This window comes from Leuresthes tenuis, unplaced genomic scaffold, assembly GCF_036924035.1.
Source record: "Leuresthes tenuis unplaced genomic scaffold, fLeuTen1.0.hap1 SCAF_18, whole genome shotgun sequence".
Lineage (NCBI taxonomy): Eukaryota > Metazoa > Chordata > Actinopteri > Atheriniformes > Atherinopsidae > Leuresthes > Leuresthes tenuis.
In genome coordinates this window covers 27,111,392-27,134,224 of record NW_027325372.1, presented here as the reverse complement: position 1 = coordinate 27,134,224, position 22,833 = coordinate 27,111,392, and the positions used below count along the sequence as shown (strand labels likewise).

General features: G+C 43.6%; 6 non-coding genes across 6 annotated transcripts; all 6 read right to left on the bottom strand.

Moving 5' to 3' along the window:
- Window positions 1-873: 873 nt before the first annotated feature.
- LOC140276033 (U2 spliceosomal RNA) lies at window positions 874-1,057 on the bottom strand. Its single transcript, XR_011908724.1, has one exon. It is a non-coding gene; the product is annotated as a U2 spliceosomal RNA (small nuclear RNA).
- Window positions 1,058-1,365: 308 nt separating this feature from the next.
- On the bottom strand, window positions 1,366-1,479 carry LOC140275720 (U5 spliceosomal RNA). The gene has a single exon (XR_011908441.1). It is a non-coding gene; the product is annotated as a U5 spliceosomal RNA (small nuclear RNA).
- A 2,185-nt stretch (window positions 1,480-3,664) lies between these two features.
- LOC140276032 (U2 spliceosomal RNA) lies at window positions 3,665-3,848 on the bottom strand. Its single transcript, XR_011908723.1, has one exon. It is a non-coding gene; the product is annotated as a U2 spliceosomal RNA (small nuclear RNA).
- Window positions 3,849-4,156: 308 nt separating this feature from the next.
- Window positions 4,157-4,270, bottom strand: LOC140275719 (U5 spliceosomal RNA). The gene has a single exon (XR_011908440.1). It is a non-coding gene; the product is annotated as a U5 spliceosomal RNA (small nuclear RNA).
- A 2,185-nt stretch (window positions 4,271-6,455) lies between these two features.
- Window positions 6,456-6,639, bottom strand: LOC140276030 (U2 spliceosomal RNA). The gene has a single exon (XR_011908722.1). It is a non-coding gene; the product is annotated as a U2 spliceosomal RNA (small nuclear RNA).
- Window positions 6,640-6,947: 308 nt separating this feature from the next.
- Window positions 6,948-7,061, bottom strand: LOC140275718 (U5 spliceosomal RNA). The gene has a single exon (XR_011908439.1). It is a non-coding gene; the product is annotated as a U5 spliceosomal RNA (small nuclear RNA).
- Between the last annotated feature and the right edge of the window lie 15,772 nt (window positions 7,062-22,833).

The window sequence follows — 22,833 nt, the reverse complement described above, 5'->3', positions numbered from 1 at the left end:
AGAGAGAAAAAAGCCTTTCTGATTTGGTGTGTGTGCTCATAGTGCAGAGTGTAGAGAAAAGAAAGCCGTTTTGGTGTCACAGGTGTTGTGACTTACACACACACATTTCTAAATTGTGAAAGGAAATTATTTTAGAGGAAGCACTAGAGTTTAGATCCCACATTTGTTGATAGGCATTCATTTATTTCTTCACTTCTGATAAAAATGATAAGACTGACCTAAAGAATTGGAGGCCCATCACACTTTTAAACTTTGACTGTAAACTTTTTAGCAAGGTTTTAACGACACGGATGTCCTCTGTTTTAGAGGAGGTAATTCACCCAGACCAGGCTTGTGCCATCTCAGAGAGACAACTCACCGACAGCCTCGTACTGATTCGAGACATCATTGATTACGCTAGAGACAGAAACACCCGGCTTGTCATCTTAAATTTAGACTTTGAAAAAGCTTTTGATCGGGTCTCGCATCAATATCTCTTTCAGGTGTTGCAGCCATCGAATAGGGCCCGATTGTTCCTATTTGGTGAGATTTGCTTGGTTGAGACGCTTGCTCCCCCCCCTTGCTCCTCGGCTGACCAAGTAGGAACAATCGGGCCCTATTCGATGGCTGCCTTGTCTTTTACTCTGTGCAAAAGACAAGGCAGCCACAAACACCACGGGAACACCGTATTGAGGCTTTGTTCTGACCACTCATTCGGTGTCGCGTTTCTTTCAAGCAATTCTCCCGGTTAGCCCACACTCGGCTCGCTCCCAGAGCTGTGTTAAAGTCTACTTCGCATTCACTCTCTTTTCTCAGCAGATTAAAAGAAAGTTTCATCTTGGGCTCCCTGAAACTTCCATCCTGCACCGCTGTTTGCTTTTTCACAAGAGCAGAGAAGAGCGCACCGTTCCCAGCGGCACTGCAGTACCGGGTCGATGCTTGGAGTGAACGGAGCAAGCTTCTTTTTCAACTCCTATTCTTAAAAATCCATTTAATATGTAGTCCTCGTATAGAGGACATATTAAACTGATAAGAACAGATACTACACTTGATCTTAGCCAAAAGGCCGAGAAGCGATAACTGTCCACTGTTTCAGGTCCGAGGGCCCTTGCTGGCACAATGCGCACTTGTAGCAGTGTTCTTTTTATGGCCATAGGTGGCCAGAGTGTCACGTTGCACCTCCGCCCACCCGCTGCACTGAGCACTCTTCAGCCCTTTTAAATGGTATAACTTTGCACTCCCGCATGCTCCAGCAAGCACCATTCAAGCAACAACTTTGCACTCCAGCTTCGAACATCGGCACAATCGCAACAAGTAAGGCGACTCTACTCAGAGAAGTCACTCTGCACAGTAACAAGATTTCTTTTGCACAGACAGAAAGGGCTTCACCCGCAAAGGTAAAGCCTGCCAAAAATAGAAACAACTCATTAGTGCTGCTCTCCACGAAAGTCTTTAGTAAAAGGCGAAAGACTTGTATGTTATGAAGAGAAACCAGAGTACGATTATCCGTCACTGCGGGAGCAGGGCATCAGGCTAGTTGCCATAGCCACCTTCCCCATGGTGAGCGTTGCTTGGTTGAAACGCTTGCCCCTGTGCAATCGACAAGGCAGCAACAAAAACACCACGGGAACACCGTATTGAGGCTTTGTTCTGACCGCTCATTCGGTGTCGCGTTTCTTTCAAGCAATTCTCCTGGTTAGCCCACACTCGGCTCGCTCCCAGAGCCGTGTTAAAGTCTACTTCGCATTCACTCTCTTTTCTCAGCAGACTCTTGGGATTTTATCTATAAAATGAATTCCTTCACTCAAACTATGTTAAAACTGCTTTGTCCTTCATATTTACCATGTCTAGAAAGATTTAAACAAAAAAAAAACAACGTTGTACTTTGCAGTAAAAGAAAGAGCAAATCTAAAGTTTCAGGAATCCGAGAATAAGCTTACTTTCATGAGTTCTTCACGATTTCGGATTTTGCTATAAAATGAATTCCTTCACTCAAACTAAATTTAAACTGCTAAACCGCTAATCTGTTACATGTAAGGCAGATGTCAAATTCACCGAAATAGGATCTAAGGGTATTCGGCCAATCGAGCTGTAGCAGCTTTGGTAAAAGAGTATAAGTTGAAGAGTTTGTGAATAAAGGTGTGCGCACACATAGTGAGCTGTAGGAAAATAGGCAGGGAGCAATGCCGGCTGGGGTATATGTTCTTGTATGTTGTCTGACTGTTTGATTTGAATGTGTTGTGTAAGTGTCCTGTTGAATGTTACATGTTTGGGCTTTGACACTTCACTGTGGTTGTTAACTGTGTGGTGTGTCCTGAAATGTTATATGTTTGGGCTGTGTGACATGCTTAATGCTTGTCAGTAGCTACCCACTTATTCATATATAGCAACTGACAACATAAGAAGTCTGGACATACTTTGATAGTAGTTGTAGAAGTATCCTTATTAATAATAGATAAACTAATTCATAGTGATAGAACAGTAGATGAACAGGTGCCTGCACATGTCTCACGAAAATAAAATGGGTGTATGATTGCTGACGGCAGAGCAATACTGCCAAACTTATGAGTTCTTGTGGCAAACTTGATTCAGTGTCTTGACGTGTATACGCTGTTTCGCTGACTTGATTGTCACAAGAAACAAAGTGTGTTTGATAAGATCCGACCATTTTATTACGGGAGGATCAGTATGTATGGATTCTGAAGTGACTGATAAACCCATTCGTATCGTAAGCATAATCTAATACGTGAGACAACGCCCTGGCACACAATCAAAAAAAAAAAGAGAGAGCGGTTTTGTGTCCCCACAGTCCATAATGTAGAAAAGAGAGAAAAAAGCCTTTCTGATTTGGTGTGTGTGCTCATAGTGCAGAGTGTAGAGAAAAGAAAGCCGTTTTGGTGTCACGGGTGTTGTCACATTTCTAAATTGTGAAAGGAAATTATTTTAGAGGAAGCACTAGAGTTTAGATCCCACATTTGTTGATAGGCATTCATTTATTTCTTCACTTCTGATAAAAATGATAAGACTGACCTAAAGAATTGGAGGCCCATCACACTTTTAAACTTTGACTGTAAACTTTTTAGCAAGGTTTTAACGACACGGATGTCCTCTGTTTTAGAGGAGGTAATTCACCCAGACCAGGCTTGTGCCATCTCAGAGAGACAACTCACCGACAGCCTCGTACTGATTCGAGACATCATTGATTACGCTAGAGACAGAAACACCCGGCTTGTCATCTTAAATTTAGACTTTGAAAAAGCTTTTGATCGGGTCTCGCATCAATATCTCTTTCAGGTGTTGCAGCCATCGAATAGGGCCCGATTGTTCCTACTTGGTGAGATTTGCTTGGTTGAGACGCTTGCTCCCCCCCCTTGCTCCTCGGCTGACCAAGTAGGAACAATCGGGCCCTATTCGATGGCTGCCTTGTCTTTTACTCTGTGCAAAAGACAAGGCAGCCACAAACACCACGGGAACACCGTATTGAGGCTTTGTTCTGACCACTCATTCGGTGTCGCGTTTCTTTCAAGCAATTCTCCCGGTTAGCCCACACTCGGCTCGCTCCCAGAGCTGTGTTAAAGTCTACTTCGCATTCACTCTCTTTTCTCAGCAGATTAAAAGAAAGTTTCATCTTGGGCTCCCTGAAACTTCCATCCTGCACCGCTGTTTGCTTTTTCACAAGAGCAGAGAAGAGCGCACCGTTCCCAGCGGCACTGCAGTACCGGGTCGATGCTTGGAGTGAACGGAGCAAGCTTCTTTTTCAACTCCTATTCTTAAAAATCCATTTAATATGTAGTCCTCGTATAGAGGACATATTAAACTGATAAGAACAGATACTACACTTGATCTTAGCCAAAAGGCCGAGAAGCGATAACTGTCCACTGTTTCAGGTCCGAGGGCCCTTGCTGGCACAATGCGCACTTGTAGCAGTGTTCTTTTTATGGCCATAGGTGGCCAGAGTGTCACGTTGCACCTCCGCCCACCCGCTGCACTGAGCACTCTTCAGCCCTTTTAAATGGTATAACTTTGCACTCCCGCATGCTCCAGCAAGCACCATTCAAGCAACAACTTTGCACTCCAGCTTCGAACATCGGCACAATCGCAACAAGTAAGGCGACTCTACTCAGAGAAGTCACTCTGCACAGTAACAAGATTTCTTTTGCACAGACAGAAAGGGCTTCACCCGCAAAGGTAAAGCCTGCCAAAAATAGAAACAACTCATTAGTGCTGCTCTCCACGAAAGTCTTTAGTAAAAGGCGAAAGACTTGTATGTTATGAAGAGAAACCAGAGTACGATTATCCGTCACTGCGGGAGCAGGGCATCAGGCTAGTTGCCATAGCCACCTTCCCCATGGTGAGCGTTGCTTGGTTGAAACGCTTGCCCCTGTGCAATCGACAAGGCAGCAACAAAAACACCACGGGAACACCGTATTGAGGCTTTGTTCTGACCGCTCATTCGGTGTCGCGTTTCTTTCAAGCAATTCTCCTGGTTAGCCCACACTCGGCTCGCTCCCAGAGCCGTGTTAAAGTCTACTTCGCATTCACTCTCTTTTCTCAGCAGACTCTTGGGATTTTATCTATAAAATGAATTCCTTCACTCAAACTATGTTAAAACTGCTTTGTCCTTCATATTTACCATGTCTAGAAAGATTTAAACAAAAAAAAAACAACGTTGTACTTTGCAGTAAAAGAAAGAGCAAATCTAAAGTTTCAGGAATCCGAGAATAAGCTTACTTTCATGAGTTCTTCACGATTTCGGATTTTGCTATAAAATGAATTCCTTCACTCAAACTAAATTAAAACTGCTAAACCGCTAATCTGTTACATGTAAGGCAGATGTCAAATTCACCGAAATAGGATCTAAGGGTATTCGGCCAATCGAGCTGTAGCAGCTTTGGTAAAAGAGTATAAGTTGAAGAGTTTGTGAATAAAGGTGTGCGCACACATAGTGAGCTGTAGGAAAATAGGCAGGGAGCAATGCCGGCTGGGGTATATGTTCTTGTATGTTGTCTGACTGTTTGATTTGAATGTGTTGTGTAAGTGTCCTGTTGAATGTTACATGTTTGGGCTTTGACACTTCACTGTGGTTGTTAACTGTGTGGTGTGTCCTGAAATGTTATATGTTTGGGCTGTGTGACATGCTTAATGCTTGTCAGTAGCTACCCACTTATTCATATATAGCAACTGACAACATAAGAAGTCTGGACATACTTTGATAGTAGTTGTAGAAGTATCCTTATTAATAATAGATAAACTAATTCATAGTGATAGAACAGTAGATGAACAGGTGCCTGCACATGTCTCACGAAAATAAAATGGGTGTATGATTGCTGACGGCAGAGCAATACTGCCAAACTTATGAGTTCTTGTGGCAAACTTGATTCAGTGTCTTGACGTGTATACGCTGTTTCGCTGACTTGATTGTCACAAGAAACAAAGTGTGTTTGATAAGATCCGACCATTTTATTACGGGAGGATCAGTATGTATGGATTCTGAAGTGACTGATAAACCCATTCGTATCGTAAGCATAATCTAATACGTGAGACAACGCCCTGGCACACAATCAAAAAAAAAAAGAGAGAGCGGTTTTGTGTCCCCACAGTCCATAATGTAGAAAAGAGAGAAAAAAGCCTTTCTGATTTGGTGTGTGTGCTCATAGTGCAGAGTGTAGAGAAAAGAAAGCCGTTTTGGTGTCACGGGTGTTGTCACATTTCTAAATTGTGAAAGGAAATTATTTTAGAGGAAGCACTAGAGTTTAGATCCCACATTTGTTGATAGGCATTCATTTATTTCTTCACTTCTGATAAAAATGATAAGACTGACCTAAAGAATTGGAGGCCCATCACACTTTTAAACTTTGACTGTAAACTTTTTAGCAAGGTTTTAACGACACGGATGTCCTCTGTTTTAGAGGAGGTAATTCACCCAGACCAGGCTTGTGCCATCTCAGAGAGACAACTCACCGACAGCCTCGTACTGATTCGAGACATCATTGATTACGCTAGAGACAGAAACACCCGGCTTGTCATCTTAAATTTAGACTTTGAAAAAGCTTTTGATCGGGTCTCGCATCAATATCTCTTTCAGGTGTTGCAGCCATCGAATAGGGCCCGATTGTTCCTACTTGGTGAGATTTGCTTGGTTGAGACGCTTGCTCCCCCCCCTTGCTCCTCGGCTGACCAAGTAGGAACAATCGGGCCCTATTCGATGGCTGCCTTGTCTTTTACTCTGTGCAAAAGACAAGGCAGCCACAAACACCACGGGAACACCGTATTGAGGCTTTGTTCTGACCACTCATTCGGTGTCGCGTTTCTTTCAAGCAATTCTCCCGGTTAGCCCACACTCGGCTCGCTCCCAGAGCTGTGTTAAAGTCTACTTCGCATTCACTCTCTTTTCTCAGCAGATTAAAAGAAAGTTTCATCTTGGGCTCCCTGAAACTTCCATCCTGCACCGCTGTTTGCTTTTTCACAAGAGCAGAGAAGAGCGCACCGTTCCCAGCGGCACTGCAGTACCGGGTCGATGCTTGGAGTGAACGGAGCAAGCTTCTTTTTCAACTCCTATTCTTAAAAATCCATTTAATATGTAGTCCTCGTATAGAGGACATATTAAACTGATAAGAACAGATACTACACTTGATCTTAGCCAAAAGGCCGAGAAGCGATAACTGTCCACTGTTTCAGGTCCGAGGGCCCTTGCTGGCACAATGCGCACTTGTAGCAGTGTTCTTTTTATGGCCATAGGTGGCCAGAGTGTCACGTTGCACCTCCGCCCACCCGCTGCACTGAGCACTCTTCAGCCCTTTTAAATGGTATAACTTTGCACTCCCGCATGCTCCAGCAAGCACCATTCAAGCAACAACTTTGCACTCCAGCTTCGAACATCGGCACAATCGCAACAAGTAAGGCGACTCTACTCAGAGAAGTCACTCTGCACAGTAACAAGATTTCTTTTGCACAGACAGAAAGGGCTTCACCCGCAAAGGTAAAGCCTGCCAAAAATAGAAACAACTCATTAGTGCTGCTCTCCACGAAAGTCTTTAGTAAAAGGCGAAAGACTTGTATGTTATGAAGAGAAACCAGAGTACGATTATCCGTCACTGCGGGAGCAGGGCATCAGGCTAGTTGCCATAGCCACCTTCCCCATGGTGAGCGTTGCTTGGTTGAAACGCTTGCCCCTGTGCAATCGACAAGGCAGCAACAAAAACACCACGGGAACACCGTATTGAGGCTTTGTTCTGACAGTGCAGAGTGTAGAGAAAAGAGAGAAAAGAAAGCCGTTTTGGTGTCACGGGTGTTGTGACTTACACACACACATTTCTGAATTGAGAAAGGAAATTATTTTAGAGGAAGCACTAGAGTTTAGATCCCACATTTGTTGATAGGCATTCATTTATTTCTTCACTTCTGATGAAGTTTCAACAATAAACAACAAACTTTGTATTATGAGAAAGAACCAGACTCATTCTTCAGGAATCCGAAAATAAGCTCTATTTTACGAGTTATGCACGAATTCGGATTCTTCTATAAAACGAATTCCTTAACTCTAACCAAGTTAAGACTGCTTTGTCCTTCATATTTATTCATGTCTAATCAAGTTTCAACGATAAACAACGTTGTACTTTGTACTTCTTCAGCAATAAGCATCTCTCGACATATGACGAAATACAGATTTTGCTATAAAATGAATTCCTTCTATCAGCCTGACTTAAAACTGTTTGTCCTCCTTATTTATCCACTTCAAATCAAGTTTCAACAATTAAAAAAATGTTGTAGTTTGAGAAAAAACAACTTAATCTTAAGCAATCAGTAGGGTAAGAAAGGGTAAGAAAAGGTGCAAATGCCAACCATACATCACTAAAAGGTGGAGCGGAAGTATTCGGCTGCAAGTAGGTGCGAATGCCTGACAATGTATGATCAAAAGAGGGAGCGGAGGTTTTCGACTGCAAGGTCTGAATGTCCAACCATAATTTGTAAAAACCGGGGAAGAAAAGGCTCGAAAGCCCGACTATACACCATCAAAAGCGGGAGCGGAGGTTTTCGGCTGCAAGTAGGTGTGAATGTTCGACCATAATTTGTAAAAAGCGGGTAAGAAAAGGTTCGAATGCCCGACTATATATTAACCAAAGCAGGAGGAGAGGTCTTCGGATAAGAGTGGGTGAGAATTTACAACCATAATCTATAAAATGCGGTGAAAAAAAAGGTGTGAATACCCCATAGAACACTAAAAGGTAGAGCGGAAGTGTTCGGCTGCAAGAAGGTGTGAATGTCTGACCATAGTTTGTAAAAAGCGGGTAAGAAAAGGTTCGAATGCCCGAACATACACCATCAAAGGAGGGAGCGGAGGTGTTCCGCTGTAAGAAGGTGTGAATGTCCGACCATAGTTGGCAAAAAGCAGGTAAGAAAAGGTTAAAATACCCGATTGTACACAATCAATAGCGGGAGCAGAGTTGTTCCGCTACTAAAAGGTGTGAAAGTCCGACCATGGTTTGTAAAAAGCGGGTAAGAAAAGGTGCGAATGCCCGACAATTTATGATCAAAAGAGGGAGTGGAGGTTTTCGGCTGAAACAAGGTCTGAATGTCCATCCATATTTTGTAAAAATCTGGGAAGAAAAGGCTCGAAAGCCCGACTATACACCATCAACAGCTGGAGCGGAGGTGTTCAGCTGCAAGAAGGTCTGAATGTCCATCAATAATTGCTAGAAAACATGGAAGAGAATTTTCGAATATCAAACCGCACATGATCATAAGCGGGAGAGGAGGTGTTCAAATGCAAGAAGGTGTGAATGTCCACCCATAATTACTGCAAAATGGGTAAGAAAAGGTACGAATGCCCAACCATACATGATCCTAACAGGGAGCGGAGGTGTTTGGCTGCGACAAGGTGTGTATGTCCACCCATAATTAATGAAAAGCGGGCAACAAGTAGGTTTGAATACCCATCATCAAAAGCAGGAGTGGATGTGTTCGGCTACAAGAAGGTTTGAATGTCTGACCATAGTTTGTAAAAAGCGGGTAAGAAAAGGTTTGAATGCCCGAACATACACCATCAAAGGAGGGAGCGGAGGTGTTCCGCTGTAAGAAGGTGTGAATGTCCAACCATAATTGGCAAAAAGCAGGTAAGAAAAGGTTAAAATACCCTATTGTACACAATCAATAGCGGGAGCAGAGTTGTTCCGCTACTAAAAGGTGTGAAAGTCCGACCATGAATTGTAAAAAGCGGGTAAGACAAGGTGCGAATGCCCGACAATGTATGATCAAAAGAGGGAGTGGAGGTTTTCGGCTGAAAGAAGGTCTGAATGTCCATCCATAAATTGTAAAAATCGGGGAAGAAAAGGCTCGAAAGCCCGACTATACACCATCAACAGCTGGAGCGGAGGTGTTCAGCTGCAAGAAGGTCTGAATGTCCATCAATAATTGCTAGAAAACATGGAAGAGAATTTTCGAATATCAAACCGCACATGATCATAAGCGGGAGAGGAGGTGTTAAAATGCAAAAAGGTGTGACTGTCCACCCATAATTACTGCAAAATGGGTAAGAAAAGGTACGAATGCCCAACCATACATCATCAAAAGCAGGAGTGGATGTGTTCGGCTACAAGAAGGTTTTAATGTCCGACCATAGTTTGTAAAAAGCGGGTAAGAAAAGGTTCGAATGCCCGAACATACACCATCAAAAGAGGGAGCGGAGGTGTTCCACTGTAAGAAGGTGTGAATGTCTGACCATAGTTGGTAAAAAGCGGGTAAGAAAAGGTGAAAATACCCGACTGTACACAATAAATAGCGGGAGCGGAGTTGTTCGGCTACTAAAAGGTGTGAAAGTCCGACCCTGGTTTGTAAAAAGCGGGTAAGAGAAGGTGCGAATGCCCGACAATGTATGATCAAAAGAGGGAGCGGAGGTTTTCGGCTGCAAGAAGGTCTGAATGTCCAACAATAATTGCTAGAAAACATGAAAGAAAATTTTCGAATATCAAACCACACATCATCATAAGCGGGAGAGGAGGTGTTCAGCTGCAAGAAGGTGTGAATGTCCGACCATAGTTTGTAAAAAATGGGTAAGAAAAGGTGCGAATGCTCAACCATACATCATCAAAAGCAGGAGTGGATGTGTTCGGCTAAAAGAAGGTTTGAATGTCCGACCATAGTTCGTAAAATGCCGGTAAGAAAAGGTTCGAATGCCCGAACATACACCATCAAAAGAGGGAGCGGAGGTGTTCCGCTGTAAGACGGTGTGAATGTCCAACAATAGTTGGTAAAAAGCGGGTAAGAAAAGGTTAAAATACCCGACTGTACACAATCAATAGCGGGAGCGGAGTTGTTCGGCTACAAGAAGGTGTGAAAGTCCGACCATGGTTTGTAAAAAGCGGGTAAGAAAAGGTTCGAATGCCCGAATATATACCATCAAAAGCGGAAGCGGAGGTGTTCGGCTGAGAGAAGGTGTGAACGTCCGACCAAAGTTTGTAAAAAGCAGTGAAGAAAAGTTTCGAATATCCAACCAAACATAATCAAAAGCGGGAGCAGAGCTGTTCGACTGCAAGTAGGTGTGAATGTCAGATCATAATTTGCAAAAAGCTGATGAGAAAGGGTGAGAATGCCCGACTATACACCATCAAATGCGGGAGCGGAAGTGTTCGGCTGTGAGTAGGTGTGAATGTCAAACCATAATTGCTGAAAAATGTGTTAGAAAAGACAAGAATGCCGGACCATACATCATCAAAAGCGGGAAAAGTGGTGTTCGGCTGCAAGTAGGTGTGAATGTCCAGCCATAATTACTCACAAACCGGTAAGAAAAGGTAGTATTGCCAGACCATACATTATCAAAACAGGGAGCGGAGGTGGTTCAGCTGCAAGGTGTGAATGTCTGACTAAAGTTTATAAAAAGCGGGTAAGACAAGGTGCGAATGCCTGACAATGTATGATCAAATGAGGGAGCGGAGGTTTTCGGCTGCAAGGTCTGAATGTACAACCATAATTTGTAAAAACCGGGGAAGAAAAGGCTCGAAAGCCCGACTATACACCATCAAAAGCGGGAGCGGAGGTGTTCGGCTGCAAGTAGGTGTGAATTTTCGACCATAATTTGTAAAAAGCGGGTAAGAAAAGGTTTGAATGCTCGACTATATATTAACAAAAGCAGGAGGAGAGGTCTTCGGATAAGAGTGGGTGAGAATTTCCAACCATAATCAATAAAATGCGGTGAAAAAAAAGGTGTGAATACCCAATAGAACACTAAAAGGTGGAGCAGAAGTGTTCGGCTGCAAGAAGGTGTGACTGTTCGACTATATTTGGTGAAAAGCAGGTGAAGCAAGGTCTGAATGCCCAACCTTACATCATCAAAAACGAGATCAGAGGTGTTTGGCTGCAAGAAGGCCATAGTTTGCCAAAAGCGGGTAAGCTGCGAATGACCGACTAAATATCAACAAAAGTGGGGGCGGATGTCTTCGGATGCAAGTGGGTGTGAATATCCCACCATACAAGTATGGTGGAGAGGAAGCTGTGAATGGCCGACCATAGTAAAAAGCGGGTGAGAAAAGGTGCGAATGTCCAATCATACATGATCAAAACAGGGAGCGGAGGTGTTTGGCTGCGACAAGGTGTGTATGTCCACCCATAATTAATGAAAAGCGGGCAACAAGTAGGTTTGAATACCCATCATCAAAAGCAGGAGTGGATGTGTTCGGCTACAAGAAGGTTTGAATGTCTGACCATAGTTTGTAAAAAGCGGGTAAGAAAAGGTTCGAATGCCCGAACATACACCATCAAAGGAGGGAGCGGAGGTGTTCCGCTGTAAGGTGTGAATGTCCGACCATAGTTGGCAAAAAGCAGGTAAGAAAAGGTTAAAATACCCGATTGTACACAATCAATAGCGGGAGCAGAGTTGTTCCGCTACTAAAAGGTGTGAAAGTCCGACCATGGTTTGTAAAAAGCGGGTAAGAAAAGGTGCGAATGCCCGACAATGTATGATCAAAAGAGGGAGCGGAGGTTTTCGGCTGAAACAAGGTCTGAATGTCCATCCATATTTTGTAAAAATCTGGGAAGAAAAGGCTCGAAAGCCCGACTATACACCATCAACAGCTGGAGCGGAGGTGTTCAGCTGCAAGAAGGTCTGAATGTCCATCAATAATTGCTAGAAAACATGGAAGAGAATTTTCGAATATCAAACCGCACATGATCATAAGCGGGAGAGGAGGTGTTCAAATGCAAGAAGGTGTGAATGTCCACCCATAATTACTGCAAAATGGGTAAGAAAAGGTACGAATGCCCAACCATACATGATCCTAACAGGGAGCGGAGGTGTTTGGCTGCGACAAGGTGTGTATGTCCACCCATAATTAATGAAAAGCGGGCAACAAGTAGGTTTGAATACCCATCATCAAAAGCAGGAGTGGATGTGTTCGGCTACAAGAAGGTTTGAATGTCTGACCATAGTTTGTAAAAAGCGGGTAAGAAAAGGTTTGAATGCCCGAACATACACCATCAAAGGAGGGAGCGGAGGTGTTCCGCTGTAAGAAGGTGTGGATGTCCAACCATAATTGGCAAAAAGCAGGTAAGAAAAGGTTAAAATACCCTATTGTACACAATCAATAGCGGGAGCAGAGTTGTTCCGCTACTAAAAGGTGTGAAAGTCCGACCATGAATTGTAAAAAGCGGGTAAGAAAAGGTGCGAATGCCCGACAATGTATGATCAAAAGAGGGAGTGGAGGTTTTCGGCTGAAAGAAGGTCTGAATGTCCATCCATAATTTGTAAAAATCGGGGAAGAAAAGGCTCGAAAGCCCGACTATACACCATCAACAGCTAGAGCGGAGGTGTTCAGCTGCAAGAAGGTCTGAATGTCCATCAATAATCGCTAGAAAACATGGAAGAGAATTTTCGTATATCAAACCGCACATGATCATAAGCGGGAGAGGAGGTGTTAAAATGCAAAAAGGTGTGAATGTCCACCCATAATTACTGCAAAATGGGTAAGAAAAGGTACGAATGCCCAACCATACATCATCAAAAGCAGGAGTGGATGTGTTCGGCTACAAGAAGGTTTTAATGTCCGACCATAGTTTGTAAAAATCGGGTAAGAAAAGGTTCGAATGCCCGAACATACACCATCAAAAGAGGGAGCGGAGGTGTTCCACTGTAAGAAGGTGTGAATGTCTGACCATAGTTGGTAAAAAGCGGGTAAGAAAAGGTGAAAATACCCGACTGTACACAATAAATAGCGGGAGCGGAGTTGTTCGGCTACTAAAAGGTGTGAAAGTCCGACCCTGGTTTGTAAAAAGCGGGTAAGAGAAGGTGCGAATGCCCGACAATGTATGATCAAAAGAGGGAGCGGAGGTTTTCGGCTGCAAGAAGGTCTGAATGTCCAACAATAATTTTGTAAAAACCGGGGAAGAAAAAGCTCGAAAGCCCGACTATACATCATCAAAAGCGGGAGCGGAGGTGTTCAGCTGCAAGAAGGTCTGAATGTCCATCAATAATTGCTAGAAAACATGAAAGAAAATTTTCGAATATCAAACCACACATCATCATAAGCGGGAGAGGAGGTGTTCAGCTGCAAGAAGGTGTGAATGTCCGACCATAGTTTGTAAAAAATGGGTAAGAAAAGGTGCGAATGCTCAACCATACATCATCAAAAGCAGGAGTGGATGTGTTCGGCTAAAAGAAGGTTTGAATGTCCGACCATAGTTCGTAAAATGCCGGTAAGAAAAGGTTCGAATGCCCGAACATACACCATCAAAAGAGGGAGCGGAGGTGTTTCGCTGTAAGACGGTGTGAATGTCCAACAATAGTTGGTAAAAAGCGGGTAAGAAAAGGTTAAAATACCCGACTGTACACAATCAATAGCGGGAGCGGAGTTGTTCGGCTACAAGAAGGTGTGAAAGTCCGACCATGGTTTGTAAAAAGCGGGTAAGAAAAGGTTCGAATGCCCGAATATATACCATCAAAAGCGGAAGCGGAGGTGTTCGGCTGAGAGAAGGTGTGAACGTCCGACCAAAGTTTGTAAAAAGCAGTGAAGAAAAGTTTCGAATATCCAACCAAACATAATCAAAAGCGGGAGCAGAGCTGTTCGACTGCAAGTAGGTGTGAATGTCAGATCATAATTTGCAAAAAGCTGATGAGAAAGGGTGAGAATGCCCGACTATACACCATCAAATGCGGGAGCGGAAGTGTTCGGCTGTGAGTAGGTGTGAATGTCAAACCATAATTGCTGAAAAATGTGTTAGAAAAGACAAGAATGCCGGACCATACATCATCAAAAGCGGGAAAAGTGGTGTTCGGCTGCAAGTAGGTGTGAATGTCCAGCCATAACTACTCACAAACCGGTAAGAAAAGGTAGTATTGCCAGACCATACATTATCAAAACAGGGAGCGGAGGTGGTTCAGCTGCAAGGTGTGAATGTCTGACTAAAGTTTATAAAAAGCGGGTAAGACAAGGTGCGAATGCCTGACAATGTATGATCAAATGAGGGAGCGGAGGTTTTCGGCTGCAAGGTCTGAATGTACAACCATAATTTGTAAAAACCGGGGAAGAAAAGGCTCGAAAGCCCGACTATACACCATCAAAAGCGGGAGCGGAGGTGTTCGGCTGCAAGTAGGTGTGAATTTTCGACCATAATTTGTAAAAAGCGGGTAAGAAAAGGTTTGAATGCTCGACTATATATTAACAAAAGCAGGAGGAGAGGTCTTCGGATAAGAGTGGGTGAGAATTTCCAACCATAATCAATAAAATGCGGTGAAAAAAAAGGTGTGAATACCCAATAGAACACTAAAAGGTGGAGCAGAAGTGTTCGGCTGCAAGAAGGTGTGACTGTTCGACTATATTTGGTGAAAAGCAGGTGAAGCAAGGTCTGAATGCCCAACCTTACATCATCAAAAACGAGATCAGAGGTGTTTGGCTGCAAGAAGGCCATAGTTTGCCAAAAGCGGGTAAGCTGCGAATGACCGACTAAATATCAACAAAAGTGGGGGCGGATGTCTTCGGATGCAAGTGGGTGTGAATATCCCACCATACAAGTATGGTGGAGAGGAAGCTGTGAATGGCCGACCATAGTAAAAAGCGGGTGAGAAAAGGTGCGAATGTCCAATCATACATGATCAAAACAGGGAGCGGAGGTGTTTGGCTGCGACAAGGTGTGTATGTCCACCCATAATTAATGAAAAGCGGGCAACAAGTAGGTTTGAATACCCATCATCAAAAGCAGGAGTGGATGTGTTCGGCTACAAGAAGGTTTGAATGTCTGACCATAGTTTGTAAAAAGCGGGTAAGAAAAGGTTCGAATGCCCGAACATACACCATCAAAGGAGGGAGCGGAGGTGTTCCGCTGTAAGGTGTGAATGTCCGACCATAGTTGGCAAAAAGCAGGTAAGAAAAGGTTAAAATACCCGATTGTACACAATCAATAGCGGGAGCAGAGTTGTTCCGCTACTAAAAGGTGTGAAAGTCCGACCATGGTTTGTAAAAAGCGGGTAAGAAAAGGTGCGAATGCCCGACAATGTATGATCAAAAGAGGGAGCGGAGGTTTTCGGCTGAAACAAGGTCTGAATGTCCATCCATATTTTGTAAAAATCTGGGAAGAAAAGGCTCGAAAGCCCGACTATACACCATCAACAGCTGGAGCGGAGGTGTTCAGCTGCAAGAAGGTCTGAATGTCCATCAATAATTGCTAGAAAACATGGAAGAGAATTTTCGAATATCAAACCGCACATGATCATAAGCGGGAGAGGAGGTGTTCAAATGCAAGAAGGTGTGAATGTCCACCCATAATTACTGCAAAATGGGTAAGAAAAGGTACGAATGCCCAACCATACATGATCCTAACAGGGAGCGGAGGTGTTTGGCTGCGACAAGGTGTGTATGTCCACCCATAATTAATGAAAAGCGGGCAACAAGTAGGTTTGAATACCCATCATCAAAAGCAGGAGTGGATGTGTTCGGCTACAAGAAGGTTTGAATGTCTGACCATAGTTTGTAAAAAGCGGGTAAGAAAAGGTTTGAATGCCCGAACATACACCATCAAAGGAGGGAGCGGAGGTGTTCCGCTGTAAGAAGGTGTGAATGTCCAACCATAATTGGCAAAAAGCAGGTAAGAAAAGGTTAAAATACCCTATTGTACACAATCAATAGCGGGAGCAGAGTTGTTCCGCTACTAAAAGGTGTGAAAGTCCGACCATGAATTGTAAAAAGCGGGTAAGAAAAGGTGCGAATGCCCGACAATGTATGATCAAAAGAGGGAGTGGAGGTTTTCGGCTGAAAGAAGGTCTGAATGTCCATCCATAATTTGTAAAAATCGGGGAAGAAAAGGCTCGAAAGCCCGACTATACACCATCAACAGCTAGAGCGGAGGTGTTCAGCTGCAAGAAGGTCTGAATGTCCATCAATAATCGCTAGAAAACATGGAAGAGAATTTTCGTATATCAAACCGCACATGATCATAAGCGGGAGAGGAGGTGTTAAAATGCAAAAAGGTGTGAATGTCCACCCATAATTACTGCAAAATGGGTAAGAAAAGGTACGAATGCCCAACCATACATCATCAAAAGCAGGAGTGGATGTGTTCGGCTACAAGAAGGTTTTAATGTCCGACCATAGTTTGTAAAAATCGGGTAAGAAAAGGTTCGAATGCCCGAACATACACCATCAAAAGAGGGAGCGGAGGTGTTCCACTGTAAGAAGGTGTGAATGTCTGACCATAGTTGGTAAAAAGCGGGTAAGAAAAGGTGAAAATACCCGACTGTACACAATAAATAGCGGGAGCGGAGTTGTTCGGCTACTAAAAGGTGTGAAAGTCCGACCCTGGTTTGTAAAAAGCGGGTAAGAGAAGGTGCGAATGCCCGACAATGTATGATCAAAAGAGGGAGCGGAGGTTTTCGGCTGCAAGAAGGTCTGAATGTCCAACAATAATTTTGTAAAAACCGGGGAAGAAAAAGCTCGAAAGCCCGACTATACATCATCAAAAGCGGGAGCGGAGGTGTTCAGCTGCAAGAAGGTCTGAATGTCCATCAATAATTGCTAGAAAACATGAAAGAAAATTTTCGAATATCAAACCACACATCATCATAAGCGGGAGAGGAGGTGTTCAGCTGCAAGAAGGTGTGAATGTCCGACCATAGTTTGTAAAAAATGGGTAAGAAAAGGTGCGAATGCTCAACCATACATCATCAAAAGCAGGAGTGGATGTGTTCGGCTAAAAGAAGGTTTGAATGTCCGACCATAGTTCGTAAAATGCCGGTAAGAAAAGGTTCGAATGCCCGAACATACACCATCAAAAGAGGGAGCGGAGGTGTTTCGCTGTAAGACGGTGTGAATGTCCAACAATAGTTGGTAAAAAGCGGGTAAGAAAAGGTTAAAATACCCGACTGTACACAATCAATAGCGGGAGCGGAGTTGTTCGGCTACAAGAAGGTGTGAAAGTCCGACCATGGTTTGTAAAAAGCGGGTAAGAAAAGGTTCGAATGCCCGAATATATACCATCAAAAGCGGAAGCGGAGGTGTTCGGCTGAGAGAAGGTGTGAACGTCCGACCAAAGTTTGTAAAAAGCAGTGAAGAAAAGTTTCGAATATCCAACCAAACATAATCAAAAGCGGGAGCAGAGCTGTTCGACTGCAAGTAGGTGTGAATGTCAGATCATAATTTGCAAAAAGCTGATGAGAAAGGGTGAGAATGCCCGACTATACACCATCAAATGCGGGAGCGGAAGTGTTCGGCTGTGAGTAGGTGTGAATGTCAAACCATAATTGCTGAAAAATGTGTTAGAAAAGACAAGAATGCCGGACCATACATCATCAAAAGCGGGAAAAGTGGTGTTCGGCTGCAAGTAGGTGTGAATGTCCAGCCATAACTACTCACAAACCGGTAAGAAAAGGTAGTATTGCCAGACCATACATTATCAAAACAGGGAGCGGAGGTGGTTCAGCTGCAAGGTGTGAATGTCTGACTAAAGTTTATAAAAAGCGGGTAAGACAAGGTGCGAATGCCTGACAATGTATGATCAAATGAGGGAGCGGAGGTTTTCGGCTGCAAGGTCTGAATGTACAACCATAATTTGTAAAAACCGGGGAAGAAAAGGCTCGAAAGCCCGACTATACACCATCAAAAGCGGGAGCGGAGGTGTTCGGCTGCAAGTAGGTGTGAATTTTCGACCATAATTTGTAAAAAGCGGGTAAGAAAAGGTTTGAATGCTCGACTATATATTAACAAAAGCAGGAGGAGAGGTCTTCGGATAAGAGTGGGTGAGAATTTCCAACCATAATCAATAAAATGCGGTGAAAAAAAAGGTGTGAATACCCAATAGAACACTAAAAGGTGGAGCAGAAGTGTTCGGCTGCAAGAAGGTGTGACTGTTCGACTATATTTGGTGAAAAGCAGGTGAAGCAAGGTCTGAATGCCCAACCTTACATCATCAAAAACGAGATCAGAGGTGTTTGGCTGCAAGAAGGCCATAGTTTGCCAAAAGCGGGTAAGCTGCGAATGACCGACTAAATATCAACAAAAGTGGGGGCGGATGTCTTCGGATGCAAGTGGGTGTGAATATCCCACCATACAAGTATGGTGGAGAGGAAGCTGTGAATGGCCGACCATAGTAAAAAGCGGGTGAGAAAAGGTGCGAATGTCCAATCATACATGATCAAAACAGGGAGCGGAGGTGTTTGGCTGCGACAAGGTGTGTATGTCCACCCATAATTAATGAAAAGCGGGCAACAAGTAGGTTTGAATACCCATCATCAAAAGCAGGAGTGGATGTGTTCGGCTACAAGAAGGTTTGAATGTCTGACCATAGTTTGTAAAAAGCGGGTAAGAAAAGGTTTGAGTGCCCGAACATACACCATCAAAAGAGGGAGCGGAGGTGTTCCGCTGTAAGACGGTGTGAATGTCCAACAATAGTTGGTAAAAAGCGGGTAAGAAAAGGTTAAAATACCCGACTGTACACAATCAATAGCGGGAGCGGAGTTGTTCGGCTACAAGAAGGTGTGAAAGTCCGACCATGGTTTGTAAAAAGCGGGTAAGAAAAGGTGCGAATGCCCGACAATGTATGATCAAAAGAGGGAGTGGAGGTTTTCGGCTGCAAGAAGGTCTGAATGTCCAACCATAATTTGCAAAAACCGGGGAAGAAAAGGCTCGAAAGCCCGACTATACACCATCAAAAGTGGGAGCGGAGGTGTTCAGCTTCAAGACGGTCTGAATGTCCATCAATAATTGCTAGAAAACATGAAAGAAAATTTTCAAATATCAAACTGCACATGATCATAAGCAGGAGAGGAGGATTTCAGCTGCAAGAAGGTGTGAATATCTACCCATAATTACTGAAAAATGGGTAAGAAAAGGTGCGAATGCCTAACCATACATCATCAAAAGAGGGAGCGGAGTTGTTCCGCTGTAAGACGGTGTGAATGTCCGACCATAGATGGTAAAAAGCGGGTAAGAAAAGGTTAAATTACCCGACTGTACACAATCAAAAGAGGGAGCGGAGTTGTTCAGCTAAGAGAAGGTGTGAAAGTCCGACCTTCGTTTGTAAAAAGCGGGTAAGAAAAGGTTCGTATGCCCGAATATACACCATCAAAAGCGGAAGCGGAGGTGTTCGGCTGCAAGATACTGTGAACGTCCGACCAAAGTTTGTAAAAAGCAGTTAAGAAAAGGTTTGAATATCTAACCAAACATAAGAATGAGTCTTTTCCGCTGTAGAATGCCCGACTATAGACCATCAAATGCGGGAGCGGAGGTGTTCGGCTCTGAGTAGGTGTGAATATCCGACCATAATTGCTGAAGAATGTGTTAGAAAAGGTAAGAATGCTGGACCATACATCATCAAAAGCGGTAGAGGTGGTGTTCGGCTGCAAAAAGGTGTGACTGTTCGACTAAAGTTTGTAAAAAGTGGGTAAGACAAGGTGCGAATGCCTGACAATGTATGATCAAAAGCGGGAGCGGAGGTGTTCAGCTGCAAGAAGGTCTACATGTCCATTAATAATTGCTAGAAAACATGAAAGAAACTTTTCGAAAATCAAACCGCACATGATCATAAGTGGGATAGGAGGTGTTCAGCTGCAAGGTGTGAATGTCCACCCATAATTCCTGAAAAATGGGCAAAAAAAAGGTGTGAATGCCCAACCATACATCATCAAAAGCAGGAGTGGAAGTGTTTGGCTACAAGAAGGTGTGAACGTCCAACCAAAATATGTAAAAAGAAGTTAAGAAAAGGTTCGAATATCCAACCAAACATAATCAAAAGCGGGAGCAGAGCTGTTCGACTGCAAGTAGGTGTGAATGTCAGATCATAATTTGCAAAAAGCTGATGAGAAAGGGTGAGAATGCCCGACTATACATCATCAAATGCGGGAGCGGAGTTGTTCGGCTGTGAGTAGGTGTGAATCTCCGACCATAATTGCTGAAAAATGTGTTAGAAAAGGTAAAAATGCCGGTCCATACATCATCAAAAGCGAGAGAGGTTGTGTTCGGCTGCAAGTAGGTGTGAATGTCCAGCCATAATTACTCACAAACGGGTAAGAAAAGGTAGTATTGCCAGACCATATATGATCAAAACAGGGAGCGGAGGTGGTTCAGCTGCAAGAAGGTTTGAATGTCAAACTAAAGTTCAAATATATTAACAAAAGCGGGAGGAGAGGTCTTCGGATGAAAGTGGTTGAAAATTTCCAACCATAATGTATAAAATGCGGTGAAAAAAAAGGTGTGATAGAACACTAAAAGGTGGAGCGGAAGTGTTCGGCTGCAAGAAGGTGTGAATGTCCGACTATATTTGGTGAAAAGCAGGTGAAGCAAGGTCTGAATGCCCAACCTTACATCATCAAAAGCAAGATCAGAGTTGTTAGGCTGCAAGAAGGCCATAGTTTGCCAAAAGCGGGTAAGGTGCGAATGTCCGACTAAATATCAACAAAATTTGGGGCAGAGGTCTTCGGATGCAAGTGGGTGTGAATATCCAACCATACAAGTATGGTGGAGAGGAAGCTGTGAATAGCCGACCATAGTTTGGAAAAAGCGGGTAAGAAAAGGTTTGAATACTCGAACATACACCTTCAAAAGAGGGAGCGGAGGTGTTCCGCTGTACGAAGGTGTGAATGTCCGACCATAGTTTGTAAAAAGCGGGTAAGAAAAGGTTAAAATACCCGACTGTACACAATCAATAGCGGGAGCGGATGTGTTCGGCTACAAGAAGGTTTGAAAGTCCGACCTTGGTTTGTAAAAAGCGGGTAAGAAAAGGTTCGTATGCCCGAATATACACCATCAAAAGCGGAAGCGGAGGTGTTCGGCTGCAAGATATTGTGAACGTCCGACCAAAGTTTGTAAAAAGCAGTTAAGAAAAGGTTCGAATATCTAACCAAACATAATCAAAAGCGGGAGCAGAGCTGTTCGACTGGAAGTAGGTGTGAATGTCAGATCATAATTTGCAAAAAGCTGATGAGAAAGGGTGAGAATGCCCGACTATACACCATCAAATGCGGTAGCGGAGTTATTCGGCTGTGAGTAGGTGTGAATCTCCAACCATAATTGCTGAAAAATGTGTTAGAAAAGGTAAAAATGCCGGTCCATACATCATCAAAATCGGGAGAGGTGGTGTTCAGCTGCAAGAAGGTCTAAATGTCCATCAATAATTGCTAGAAAACATGAAAGAAAATTTTCGAAAATCAAACCACACATGATCATAAGTGGGAGAGGAGGTGTTCAGCTGCAAGAAGGTGTGAATGTCCACCCATAATACCTGAAAAATGGGTAAAAAAAAGGTGCGAATGCCCAACCATACATCATCAAAAGGAGGAGTGCATGTGTTCGGCTACAAGAAGGTGTGAACGTCCAACCAAAGTTTGTAAAAAGCAGTTAAGAAAAGGTTCGAATATCCAACCAAACATAATCAAAAGCGGGAGCAGAGCTGTTCGACTGCAAGTAGGTGTGAATGTCAGATCATAATTTGCAAAAAGCTGATGAGAAAGGGTGAGAATGCCCGACTATACACCATCAAATGCGGGAGCGGAGTTGTTCGGCTGTGAGTAGGTGTGAATCTCCGACCATAATTGCTGAAAAATGTGTTAGAAAAGGTAAGAATGCCGGTCCATACATCATCAAAAGCGAGAGAGGTTGTGTTCGGCTGCAAGTAGGTGTGACTGTTCGACTAAAGTTTGTAAAAAGTGGGTAAGACAAGGTGCGAATGCCTGACAATGTATGATAAAAAGCGGGAGCGGAGGTGTTCAGCTGCAAGAAGGTCTACATGTCCATCAATAATTGCTAGAAAACATGAAAGAAACTTTTCGAAAATCAAACCGCACATGATCATAAGTGGGATAGGAGGTGTTCAGCTGCAAGGTGTGAATGTCCACCCATAATTCCTGAAAAATGGGCAAAAAAAAGGTGTGAATGCCCAACCATACATCATCAAAAGCAGGAGTGGAAGTGTTCGGCTACAAGAAGGTGTGAACGTCCAACCAAAATATGTAAAAAGCAGTTAAGAAAAGGTTCGAATATCCAACCAAACATAATCAAAAGCGGGAGCAGAGCTTTTCGACTGCAAGTAGGTGTGAATGTCAGATCATAATTTGCAAAAAGCTGATGAGAAAGGGTGAGAATGCCCGACTATACATCATCAAATGCGGGAGCGGAGTTGTTCGGCTGTGAGTAGCTGTGAATCTCGGACCATAATTGCTGAAAAATGTGTTAGAAAAGGTAAAAATGCCGGTCCATACATCATCAAAAGCGAGAGAGGTTGTGTTTGGCTGCAAGTAGGTGTGAATGTCCAGCCATAATTACTCACAAACGGGTAAGAAAAGTTAGTATTGCCAGACCATATATGATCAAAACAGGGAGCGGAGGTGGTTCAGCTGCAAGAAGGTTTGAATGTCCGACTAAAGTTCAAATATATTGAAGAAAG